The following is a 12,609-nucleotide window of genomic DNA, read 5'->3' as shown; positions in this document are numbered from 1 at the left end:
ATTAGGAGTTATAGACCCATTTCCCTTATTAAGAGGCTCCCTTTTTGAAAGAATAGTGTATGTCAGGAGCTGACCACAACAAACTAATAGGTTTAGAGTTTAAATTTCTGTTCTAATAATTTTTTTTTAAATATCCTGATTTAATAGGATTAAATTTAAGGTTTGACAGGTGTAACAAACCTGTCCAATTTTAATATTTTTGGAATTTAAACTTAAGAATTTTCATTTTGTATTCTCAAAACGCAGTTTCTCTATCCAGAGAAGTATTTTGAAGGTACTGACTACAGGCAAGTGAAGCACAGGGAGGGCTTAAGACATAGAAAAGAACTAAGAGTCATAACAAGAAACTTCAAATCCCAAATCTGCCATTCTTTCTCAGACCTCCCAACTGTCCAAAAACTTCTCTCTTCTGATGTTTTATACTCACCTAGTCTCCTGCATGTCAAACTTTTTCTCCAGAGCTAACTATCTATTCTCCTTCCTATGCTAATATTGCTGCTGGATGGACCCTGGTTGAGCCAAATAAAAGTTCAGAATGTTTTAACTGCAGCAGATAGACAAGAATCTTTGAGTACGTTTATACTGCAATTAAAAAACGTGGCAGATTTAGGCTCCCGGGCTGAAAGGAGCTGTTTAATGGCATTGTAGACTTTCAGACTTGGGCTGGAGCCTGGGCTCTAGGGCCCGCAAGGTGAGAGGATCCAAGAGCTTGGGCTGTAGCCTGAGCCTGAACCTCTACTCCGCAATTAAACAGCTCCTTAGCCCAAGCCCAGCGTGTCTGAGTCAGCTGACAAGGGCCAGCCGCAAGTGTCTAACTGCAGTGTAGACATACACTTTAACACCAGGGCCTGCACTAGGCGATGGTGAGTTGGCCATATTAAGAATCTTTTCCATTTGGAGGAACTTTCTGCTCTGTGCCAGAATTTCCTGAATGCATAAGGAGCAGTCCCTGTCCCTGGTGCTCAGCCAACATCCAACCAGTCAGATGCAGTGACTTCAGGTCTGGATGGTATACTTGACTCTGGTTTGCAACAGAAGGTCTGGGCAATCTGGGAGCCTGATCGGTGGTTATGTGTACATTTGTAACAGGTCCGTCAGCCAAAATTGCCTCTCATACTAGGGAGCTTTGAGAATGAGAGTGATATGGTCTTGTCTGGCTTTGGCAAGTCACCCTGGAGGATTAGTAGAAAGGCATATAGGAGGCCTTGACTCCACTGCAGAAGGAAGGCAATGATCCTGGACACATCCTCTCTATCAGGTCTATCAGCAGAGGCCCATACTGATGGAATATCAACTTGGTGATGGATTTCTGCAGCGACCACTTGTAAATAGGGACAGTTTCCTGCTTAGGAAGTTCGCCAAGATGCTACTGGCTCCTACTGGTGCAGAGCTACCAGGGTTATGCCATACAGTTGGCACCAGCTCCAAAGCTTGACTGTCTCTGCAGATGTAGGAAAGAGCAGGAGCCTCCTTGCTTGATTATGAAGTGCATCGCTGACATACTGTCTGACAGCAACAACACTTCCAAGTATCACAGGACAGAAAGAAGTGTTGCATACCAGTCTGATGGCTCTGAGCTCTAAGACGTTTATGTGCGGGTCCATGTCTTCCAGTGACAGTGACCCTTGTATCTGTACATGGTCCAGATGGGCTCCCCAAACTGCTCTGACATGTCCATGATAGATGGCCTTGAAGATGATGGGCCACAAAACCTACACCTTTTTGGACACTGCCTGTTTTGCAGGGGTTAGATCAGTGGTCCCCAAACTTTTCAGGGTCACATGCCCACACCCCGGTCTGCGCCCTCCCCATCCCCGCTAGGAGCCAGAAGTAGCACCACGGCTCCCGGGGGGGGAGGGGCCAAGCCTGGAAGTTGGAGCAGAGCTGGGGGCGGAATGGGTCTGGGTGGCACTCCCCCTCTGCCCCCCAGAGGGGCTGGCCTGGGCCCAGCAGTCCCCCCTCCCCCAAATATTCCCCCACACCCAACACTAGCGGGGCACATCCCACAATTTGGGGACCATTGTTTTAAACTGACCTCTACCAGAATAGCAGCCATCTCAGGAAGGCTATCAAGTTGTATCAATTACATACTTAATAGACATATAAACTAATAATGTGAGGCAACCTGGTGCCACTGTAGTGGGGTGTGACTTCACCCTATTCAGTAATGACCGAAGTGAGAGGAATCTATCCTCTGGTAGGTAAGCCCTTGCTGTTGGGGGATCTATCTTGGCTCCTTGGAATTCTATCTGGGAAGGGATAAGAGACTATTTCTCACCATCCACTAGGAGGCCCGGAGAGCACATTTGAGACTTAGAGTTTCCTGATGTTAGCTACCTCTGATGAGCCAGTCATTTAAGTACAGATAGACATGAATGCCCTTTTTCTACAGGTGTGCTGCCACCTTTTGTAAAAGCTCTTGGTGCTGTGGACAGTATCTCGTACTGATAGTGATTTGGTCCCATCATAAATCTCAGATACATCCTGTGGGCTGGGTGGATGGCAATGTGGAAATATGCATCCTGTAAGTTTAAAGCGACAAATCAATCCTGAGCCTGAAGTGATGACATGATGGAGGCAAGCATTACCATTCTTTACTTTGAGGTGCTGTATTTGTTCAGTCTCCTCAGATCTAGGATAGGACAAAGCCAGCCCCCCCCCCCCCAACTCTTCAGTGGAAGAGATTTCTATTCCTGATATGTCCTTATTCTGTACTACCTCTTCTATAGCTCCTAGACAAAGTAATGAGGCCACTACTGTTTGTAACAGGCTCTCATGAGAAGGGTCACAGAAGATGGATGGGGAAAGTCCATGGGGTAGGGGGCAAAGAAAAAGAAATGGATGGGGTAGCCATGGGACGTCCAGCACTCATTTGCTACCTATACAGCACTCCTCTGTCAGCTGTTGTTATCTCTGACCAGACCCAATAGATGGTGGTGAAGTGATTTCCGAAGGTCAGGTCTGGGATGGTCTTGATGTGGCTCTCAACACCCTCATCAAATCTGCTGACTCTGGGACGAATCATGGAGTGTAAGAGAGGAGGATGGGCATGCCTCCTGAGGTTGCTTTCTGAGCAGATATTCCAGCTGGCAACTGTGGGAATAAGCCTGTATTCTTTGTCTATGATGGGCTGATATAGGAAGGGCCTGAATTACAGCATTGTGATGTAGATCTCTAAAGAGCTCAGCACTGCCCTGGAATACTTGAGAGAACAGAGTACCTCTTCTGATTGCTTGCTGAAGAGCTCTATGCCCTCAAAAAGTAGGTCCTCTACTGTCACTTGGACTTCTTTTGGAATCCCAGACTCCTGTAACCAGGAGGCCAAGCACATTGTGACTGCTGTAGCCATGTGGTCAAATCTACTGTCAGTTGTAGCGCTGTTTTCATTACCATCTGTCCAGCTCCTCTCCAGAGTTCTGCAGGAGCCTAGACAGAAAGAGGATTACTCTTTCCCCCATCAGAAAACTATTTAGTGAACTGAGTCTGGTAGTTCATGATGCAGAATTGGAGGGAGGCTGATAAGTAAACCTTTTGGCCAAAAAGGTCCAGTTCCTTGAAGACCGTATCTTTTAGAGTCTCCTTGTGAAATTAGTCATTTCCTGGACTGCAATACCACAAGAGACCCTGGTGTCAAATGCACATAAAATGTTTGAAGACTAAGTGGAAATTGATAATGCTTTTCTACTCTGCAGAAGGTGAAGCAAGATGGGGTATGCTACAGTCCATCTGCTAGGTCCAATATGCTCTCATTGATTGGTAGGGCAATTCCTGTCGACAGTGATGAGCTAAGGATATCAAATAGCTTGTCATGTTCTCTTGGTTCACCACTAGCTTGATGTGCAAGGCTGAAGCTATCTTCAACAGCACATTTTGGAAGATCCTAAAATCACTGATGGCCAGTGTCAGGGCCAAGTTTACTGCTTCATCCAGAGAAGAGGATGCATTAGGTGGGCAAGGCAATAGGAGATTTTCCTGAACAACCTCTGCATCCTCACAAGGGGATTCCTCTGGTTCCAAATTGGGGGTCCTGGCAATTGATAGGGACAGTGACCGAGACCTCCTTCTCTTTCCTGACATGTGATGGGCTCCATTCTAGACCTGTGGGAAACTAGACCTAGTAAGGCCAGTAAAGTCATTGTGATAAATTGTATGGGTATTGGCCAGACAGTGGTTGGCCTGTCCACTGCCAGTCATGCACCAGAGCTTGGTAAAGTGTGTTTCTGAAATTCCTCCACGGTAATGTTCCAATCTAATGGGAGAAGGTTTCCTGCTCAAAGTCAGGACAAAGGAGTGGCTTGGCGATGGCACGGGGGAGTACATCTCTGGGAAGGGTGGTGTTGATGGGTGCAGGTCTAGAGCTGGTGCCAGTTCTAGTGCTGAGACAAGGGGCAAAGGACAATTCTTCAAAGGTGTACCTTGGTACCTGAAAGGGCTCACTGATTGGTGTCAGTACCAGGCCAAGTCTCAGTGTTAACATCAGTGCCTGAAACATGGTCTCACAATCCTGCTTCTATCCCTCGATGTCAAGGAGCGTTTGGGGAAGACTTGTCTTTGGAGGAATTTTGACTCCTCCTTATGGGACAAGCTCTCTGTGGGTATGCTGCTCAGTGTCTGAAGTAGTCAAAATGGGCGCTGGGTCTCTTTCCTTGGAAGCTGACATAGATGCGCTTGGTGCCAAGACCACTCGTGCATAAGGTGCTGGGGATCTTGACACTGGTCCCAGTGGTCCTGGCATCCTTTTAGAATTCTTCTCCCCACTAGAACTGGAGGTATGGGTATCTGGTTACTTTGGCACTTGCTGCAGATAGCTTCCTCAACTCCAGCTTGGAAGATGTCTCTTTCATGGATTTCTCCAAGAGATGTAATTTGAGCCTTGTGTTTCCTGATTTTTGGGTGCAGGAGGGGAAAGAGTGTCAGCTTAAGCGCTTTTCAGGGATATGTCCTTCCCTGAGGCAGAAAAGACATATGCTGTGCATGATGAGCAAGGTTTAAACCCAGTGGGTTAAGTGACCATTATGCTGGTAGTTGGCACCCAGCGCCTCATTCCAGCAGGGGATTTCCCCTTGTCTTTTGGACCAGCAAAAAAAAAAAAAAAAAAAAAAGTCATAAATTTAAATAATAGGAGTGAACAGGAATTTCTTCAGAGTAAAGTTGGGTTTGAAGCTTGAGAAACAGAGTTGACTGGACACCATTCAGGTTCCATCTTGAAGCCATGAACTGTAAAAGGGAACTGAGGGAGGGTGACGGGTCCTCGACATTTTCTGCCCTCATACTGGAGCACAAAGAGGCAAAGGGCACATAGACTGCCCTGATGGACGCTGTCATTTGAAAGATTCCAAACCTGCATGAATGAGGCACATGTGCATGTACACTGGGATCCACTATGACATATTCAAAGAGAAATTTAAAGGCTATCAGAAAAGAACCTAGACCCTGCACCTGGTCAGTGCAAATATAAAATTAATTTACTAAGCTAGCAATAAAATATTCTAAGTGTTCAGCCTCACGAATAGCGGTATTAAGTGTCAGTTCTACATTAGGGCTTGTGGATGCTTATAAACATGATCACTTTAGGAACACTGGATCCCTTGCCTTATTGTAAAAAATCAAAGTAAAATGGGGTTCTCTTAGCCTTCATATTTTCTGACAAAGTTCCAATCATGTGTTTTATGGAAGAGATTCTAAGACATTACCCCTGAAATTACTGTACCTTCTGCAAAATAAGGTCTGAAGTTATGTTCTATACCAGGCGTGGCCAAACTTACTGATCCTCCGAGTCTCATACAATAATCTTAAAAAGTTCGCTAGCTGGGCGTGCCTGCTGGGGTACAAGGCTTCTACCCTGCAGTAGGCACCTGACAAGGCTGAAGCCCCAAGCCGCAGCAGACATGCCCCACGGGGCTGAAGCCCCACCGCCCTGCCGCAGGGCAGAAGCCCTGAGCTCCCCGCCCCCAGTCTGGTAGGTGGAGAATGGGGGAGGGACAGGGAGTGCTCCACGAGCTGCATTTTAACTGTCAAAGAGCCACACGTGGGTCACGAGCCGCAGTTTGGCCACCCCTGCCCTATACAATGTAAAAATTTAAAAAGCAAAATCCACAATAGTTGATTCAAAATACAGATTTTCTCCATTTCATTTCATTTTTCCACTTGGTTTATCTTATTTATCTATTTCACAGTAACAGGATAACAACTCACAGGTTCTTTTCTCCATATTTTTTAAACATGGAATGTAAACCAATAATTCTATGTTATGTTGTGGGAGGAGGAAGGAGGAAATTTGGAGACTTTTTTACAAAGATATGCCCAACAATGGTTGAAGGTAAAAAGTAAATGGGTCACTGAAGGTATGTGGAGTCATCTAACCATGTTATTTCATTGCCAGAATAGAACATACTCAATTGTAATAAAATAACTAATCACCATAAAGTACATTTAATTTTTAGTATTAACTGTACAGTAAACTGGAAACTGCCTCGACAACTCCAGTGAATTAATGCGGAAGTTATCAGTCTGTCCCCCCTTCACATCATTATACATTAAATCCAGTAAGATTGCCGGGGGTGGGGGGGGAGGCAGGGGCGGAGTGTAACAAGCTGATTTTGAAACTGGCAGAGGGACTTGACAGTGATTGCAGTAGGGAACACGCAACCCCCATTCTGAAGGCAGACAAATCAGAGGACATATTGAACTTGCTGTGTAAGTAAAAAAGGGCTGCAAACTTCCTCCAATGATTCTGAAGTAGAGCAGAATCACCTTGGCTATCAGTTATTAGGTTTGAGCAGTGAGTCTTACAATCTGGTAAGTCTTTCCAAAGTTTAGGAAATGTACCTCATATGAGCCAAATACCACATTATTTCAAAACCAAATTTCTTCAAAGCAGACAAAGCATGCACTCCTTATTCAGGATCATGCACTGGCCAAGTTTTAAAACGTTAAAATAAATCTGAGTTATTTAACCACAAAAAAGACAAACATTTTTTAGCAGATGAAAAACAACTTTTGCCTTCGGACTCCTCCCTGTACACATTTGGATAATTTAAAAAATAGCCTAACAGCTGTATCATCAACAATGCAAAAACAAAAACAAAGTTCTAATTTTGAGACTAAATAGGAACTTCAGTCCAAAAGATATGTTTTGGGTAAAAGCTCTGAGCAACTGAAAATAAGAGTTTGGCAACTGAAAGAAACTCAATAAGTTTAAAAGCAGATGGAATTTATCATATGTACTCCCTTATCCCTTCCCCTTCCCCCCCCCCCCAAAAAAAACACTTACATTAAGATATAGTTAAGTTTAAGAGTATGTACCAGTATTTTATTTTTTTTACCCTCCAAGGTGCTGCAATTATTCTAAAACCAAGCATTACAAATCCACAAAATTTAGAATTAAGGATACACTTAAAAGAAACTCAAACATATTAAAATAAGCACATATGAAGCACCCAAACAACTTTAACTCTGCCCTGCAGTAGGGCTAACCATATGAATATGATTAAGGCATTTTAGTGTTTGCAGTCCCACATACAATTAAACACATTTTTAAAACACACTAGATTTTTTCCCCTACTTTTTGCCCCCCAGGGCTGTGTTACAGGAACACAGAAATTGCCATACTTTATCAGATCCACAAACCATCTAGTCCAGTGATTTCTGATGATGGCCAGCACCAGAGGCTTCAGATGGGTTTGCAAGAAACACTGTATTAGGCAGATGCTGAATAACCTACCTCCCACATTAGGTGTCATCCTAATTTTTAATAGTTAGAGTTTGGCATAAAACCTGGTAGCATGAGGTTTAATATTGCCTCTAAAATTTGCTAGTATTAACTATAAAAACTCTGGATATTCTTGTTATGCATATAAATATCTAAGCTCTTTTTGAATTCTATTAATTTTTTGGACTCAACAACATCAGTGATCTAATTCAGATTTATGCAAAAAATATTTATTGGTTTTCACTTTTGAATTTGTTGCTTTTCAATTTAATTGACTGTCCCCTTTCTCGTAAGACAGGGAGAAAACAGAAATGTCCCATCTACCTCCTCTATTCCATTAATTGTTTTATATACTTTTTTGATGTCTCTTTTCTAAGGTAAACAAATCTAATCTTTTCAATCTCTCTTCATATGAAAGTGTTTCCATGCCCCTAGTCATTTTTGTGACCTTTTTCTAGCCCTCTCCCCCCACCTTTAGAAAAACTCTGAAATATCCTTTTAAAGATGGGATGACCAAAGTATTCTAGTTGGGAGTAAGCCATAAGCATTATATTTTTCTCCATCCTGTTGCTTATGCAAACTAAAGTCCCGATCCTACAAAGACATACTTAATTTTACTACAGTGAGCAGTCCAAAAGTGAGGTTGAGCATGCATGTAGGTGTTTGAAAGATAAGGACTTCACATATTTGTTATTCCGACTGCAACTGAACAACAAGCAAATATCTTCATTGAGCTGTAGGCAGTGATGCCCAAATCTTCTTCTCAAGTTCAGGTTGTTCCTTTTCTGAAATTTTTTAACTGACACCTAATAGCCAGAAGACAAAACTTGCTAGGCCCTAAGCACTGCTCAGTAAGATGGGATTTCTCAATATTCAGGGGCAACTCCCAAATGAGAAACCAAATTCCCACCTCTTCCCACCAGTTTGCTGAGCGAAACCAGACATTAATAAATCATAAATGATATTTCCTCATTTCTTTTCTGAAAGAAAACAGACTGAATATTTACATTCCCTTAAACCCAGAAATTTTAGTTTCCATGATATTGCAAAAGCAATGGAACATATAGCTATGATACTTGCTAAGGTCACACAAATTCTGTTTTGTCTGACAATGTTTGATTCCTAATAGCCTCATAGGGAGGTTAAGTTGCTTAGTACCACATACAGCACAGAATGAGATCCTCTTTATGCTCTGAATTAAAACTGTATTATTGCAGCCAAAGGAGTCTGCTTTTAAAACAATGAGAATACTTTACACAAGTGCTTAATGGCTCAAGGTGTCATTTTATATCAAGATGATTATGAAGCTCATTTTCCAATTACTTCTCTTCTCTTGAACTTGAAACAATGTATTTATTGCTTGTCCCTAAAGGAACCAATAATACTCTGTAAACTGAAGAGCTAGGCTTAAAATGAAGGCAGCCACTTGATGTTAACCTTTTGATCAAAAATATACTCAGTGGAAAGAAAGCCAAGCAGTTGTAACTTCTGAAATAAAAGCCATAGTTAGTCATACATTCCAGCTGCAAGAACTCACAAATTTCCAAAGTCTTAACCGGACCTTTTAGAAGAGCTTAGGTATTCTTTGTCAGAAAAAAAGTGACCTACAAATCTTCAATACTACTTGTGATACAGATGTGGGCTATCTGAAGATGAATAAAAGATGCTGATTACTCATTTTTAATCTCACCTCTGTTTCAAGCACTTTGCTTAATATATAATTACAGAATTATATTACCTTTGCTCCCATGTTCTTAAAATTAACAAAATATTTTAGCAGCTCAAATTAAGTCTACTCAAACAAAACTAAATCAACATGCAGAGACTGGGGTGGTGGAGAGGTAAAAAAAGGTTTGTGGAGTAAATTACTGCCACCATCATTTAATACTGCAAAGAGTACTTGCTAGTAATATATTACTGAAATCGCTTTAAATCTTTTTATACACAAAGATAGAAATATGTTTTACTAATCATTAACAGTTTGTTTCTATTTCTTTTCTTAATTTTTTTTTTTTAAGACAGGACATTTATCTTCAAAGTCAAAGACTTGGCAAGTAATAATTCGCAGAAAAATGTTTTTCAAAGAAGTGAATATTTATGTTTCAATTTGTTGCCCTTAATCTTTGTTCAGTAAATACTAAATGTGGGTGTGCTGGAAGGAATTATACAATGAGCTTTGACACAAACTGTTCTGCTTTTATTCATGTCACTCAATACTAGTTTATTCCTCCTTTTCTAATGCACAGCACAATTTCACCATGAGTAGTATGTCTTTAATTTGTGCATAGCACTCATTTCTATAACATAGTATATTATTCCAGATTTCAGCCAGGATAACAGAAACTTTATTTTTTAAATGAATTTAGTGCTGAATAAAAATAAAATAGCAGCAAATGAAGTTTTATCCACAGAATCGATATTACTGTTAGCTGCTATCTTCTAATTCTGTCCTACCACATGCTTCTACTCTGGCCTAGAGGGATGACGAATTGTAATGACAAATAGGTAGTTCTCTCTCCAGGAGGGTAGATTTTTTTTAAGTTGGATTTTTTAAAATTTAAATCTGACTTTTTATTTTATGTAAATTATAATGAGCTTTTCCTTTTGAAAATAAACCTGTTTAAAATGAAATCTGAATTTAATAAAAAATATGTTGAATCTATGACTGTCACCATCAAACATTTTGAGTTAAAGGATGCTTTTCTAAATAAAGAAAAAATCAGAGGAAAAACATTTAATTTTTGAGATCAAGCTTTAAGAATATGGCACAATAGGTCATGAACTGTAGTAAGGGCTTGATCCTGGGGGGGACCCAGGGACAGCGCTACTGGGTGCAAAAGACTGGCAAAGTGATCACAGGCATTGGGACCTGGCCTCTTACTCCAGGAGACCCCATCATGTATCACATCAGGATCATCCACCTCAGTCTCTTACTCCTATTTTATAGCTTACTCCCTGACTGGCTCAGTTCTCAAAATTATGAAAATTTATGAGTCAACTCATCACAGAAGCTTACTCTCCAGTTCATGGAAGAGCACTAACCTGCCCAGTAACTACAAGCCCTGCTTTGGATGGTTCTAGGCACTTCAGGTAAACGGCCTTGCTCAGTCTCCTTGCATGTGTACACAGAAGGAGATACAAACAGATCCATTAATTTCTCATCTGCTTCCCTCTCTGTCTCTAAATAAATAAAATACTGCAGTGCAAAAAGGCATTTGGGTTACACGAGCAGAAGTCTTCCATAGTTTTTAGTTTGTTGTTTTCCCCCAGGGTGAAGAATTGGGGAGCAGTGGATCCAGTTTATGTAACAAGGGAGAAGAAACAAAGTGTGCAAAAAGAAAGGAGCAATACTGGTGTTCAAGCAGGACCCTGTGGGAAGAAGGAACAGTATTCTTCAGAATGCAGCCTCTAGTCTTGATTTCAACACCTGGGAACTGGAGGAAAAAACTGCCTTGGCTGCAGGTCATAAGAAAGACCCTACTCAGGAATACTTTCAAGAAACTCCTCTACCATTGGGTAAAACAGGAACATGGGCCACATAGATGCAAGTCCTAACCGACAGAATGAAACACCATCATGAAAAATACTCCTCAGAAGTAAATGACCTGAAGATGATTACGTGGGCATGCCTGAACAATCTGAATCAACTGGTTAGTAAACTTATTTTTGCATCATTCTTATGGACTGCCTTCCATGTCCTAGTATGCTAATAAATGATAATCTATGACAAGTTATTGTAATAAAATTGTATTTTGGGTAGATTACTTATGAATTTCAAAATGTTTGAATGCAAATATAATTGGCATATTAATTTGTTGTAGGAATATTTATCAACTATATTATTACTGTTTCTGCTGGACTTCTGAAATTATTTTTTATTGCTCAATATAATCAAACATCCTAGGTGAAGATTTCCTGTTTACAAATAAAGTTCTATTAGACACTTATGAATTTTAACTTTTAAAACCATTTTTTCAACCTGTTTGGTATGCTGCTAGAGATAAGGATTTAAATACATTTAGATAATCCATATATTTATTAATTATCTTCCCTATAAAACCTGGTTTAGAATAAATTTTATCATTTAAAAGGTGGTACAAAGAGTTGCACTAGGAGGAATCTTGTATTCACAATCACTTTTTTAAAGCAGTGTACTGAGTAATATTCAGTGAGCGACTTCCTTTACCATTTTGTTTCAGGGTCCTTCTTAGACATAAGGGATTATGAACGTCCATCATCTGCAATGTGTACCACCAGCAGCACAGCAACTAAACACACATCAGACAGTAAGTTACCTGTATCCAAAAAAATAAAAATAAAAAAAGTACTGTCTTCATCATCCAGTAAAACCATGGATGCATTGTAATCAGGACCAGCAAATTTCAGCAAGACTCCATAGATGAAAAGATTGCTCGGTTCATTTATGCAACAAATTCCCCCCTTTCATCTTGTTCAGAACAAAACATTTCATTGACATGGTTCAATCATTACGACCAGGCTACACTCCACCCAGTAAAGCAGACACTGCTGGAAGTTTGCTGGATAGAGTGTATGACAAAGAAATTGAACAGCGCGCAAAAAACATTGATGGGAAATGCGTTAATCTGAGTCTTGATGGATGAAGCAATGTACACAATGATCCTGTTGTACTTGTCTGACAACAGAAGATGTTCTATCTTACAGAAGTTCTATCTTACAGAAACAACTGATACATCAGGGAATGACTATACAGCAGAATACTAAAAAGAAGGAGCAGTAAAAACTATAAAACTGTGAACAAATATTAAAGTATCAAGTGTGTAGCTTTATCCCAGAATGCTGCAAATGTAGCAAAGATGAGAAGAAATCTAGAAGATAATGGAGGGAACCTGAAACTCACAACATATGGGTGCAGACCT

At 40.8% G+C, this 12,609-nt stretch overlaps 1 protein-coding gene across 1 annotated transcript in view; it reads right to left on the bottom strand.

Annotated features, from left to right (window-relative positions):
- Nucleotides 1-12,609, bottom strand: part of VTA1 (vesicle trafficking 1) — a 75,822-nt gene that overhangs the window by 51,362 nt on the left and 11,851 nt on the right. The window lies entirely within an intron of this gene.

The sequence above is a fragment of the Lepidochelys kempii genome, chromosome 3 (genome assembly GCF_965140265.1).
Source record: "Lepidochelys kempii isolate rLepKem1 chromosome 3, rLepKem1.hap2, whole genome shotgun sequence".
NCBI lineage: Eukaryota > Metazoa > Chordata > Testudines > Cheloniidae > Lepidochelys > Lepidochelys kempii.
The sequence above is the reverse complement of the archived record's forward strand: the minus strand, read 5'-3'. Positions and strand labels throughout refer to the sequence as shown.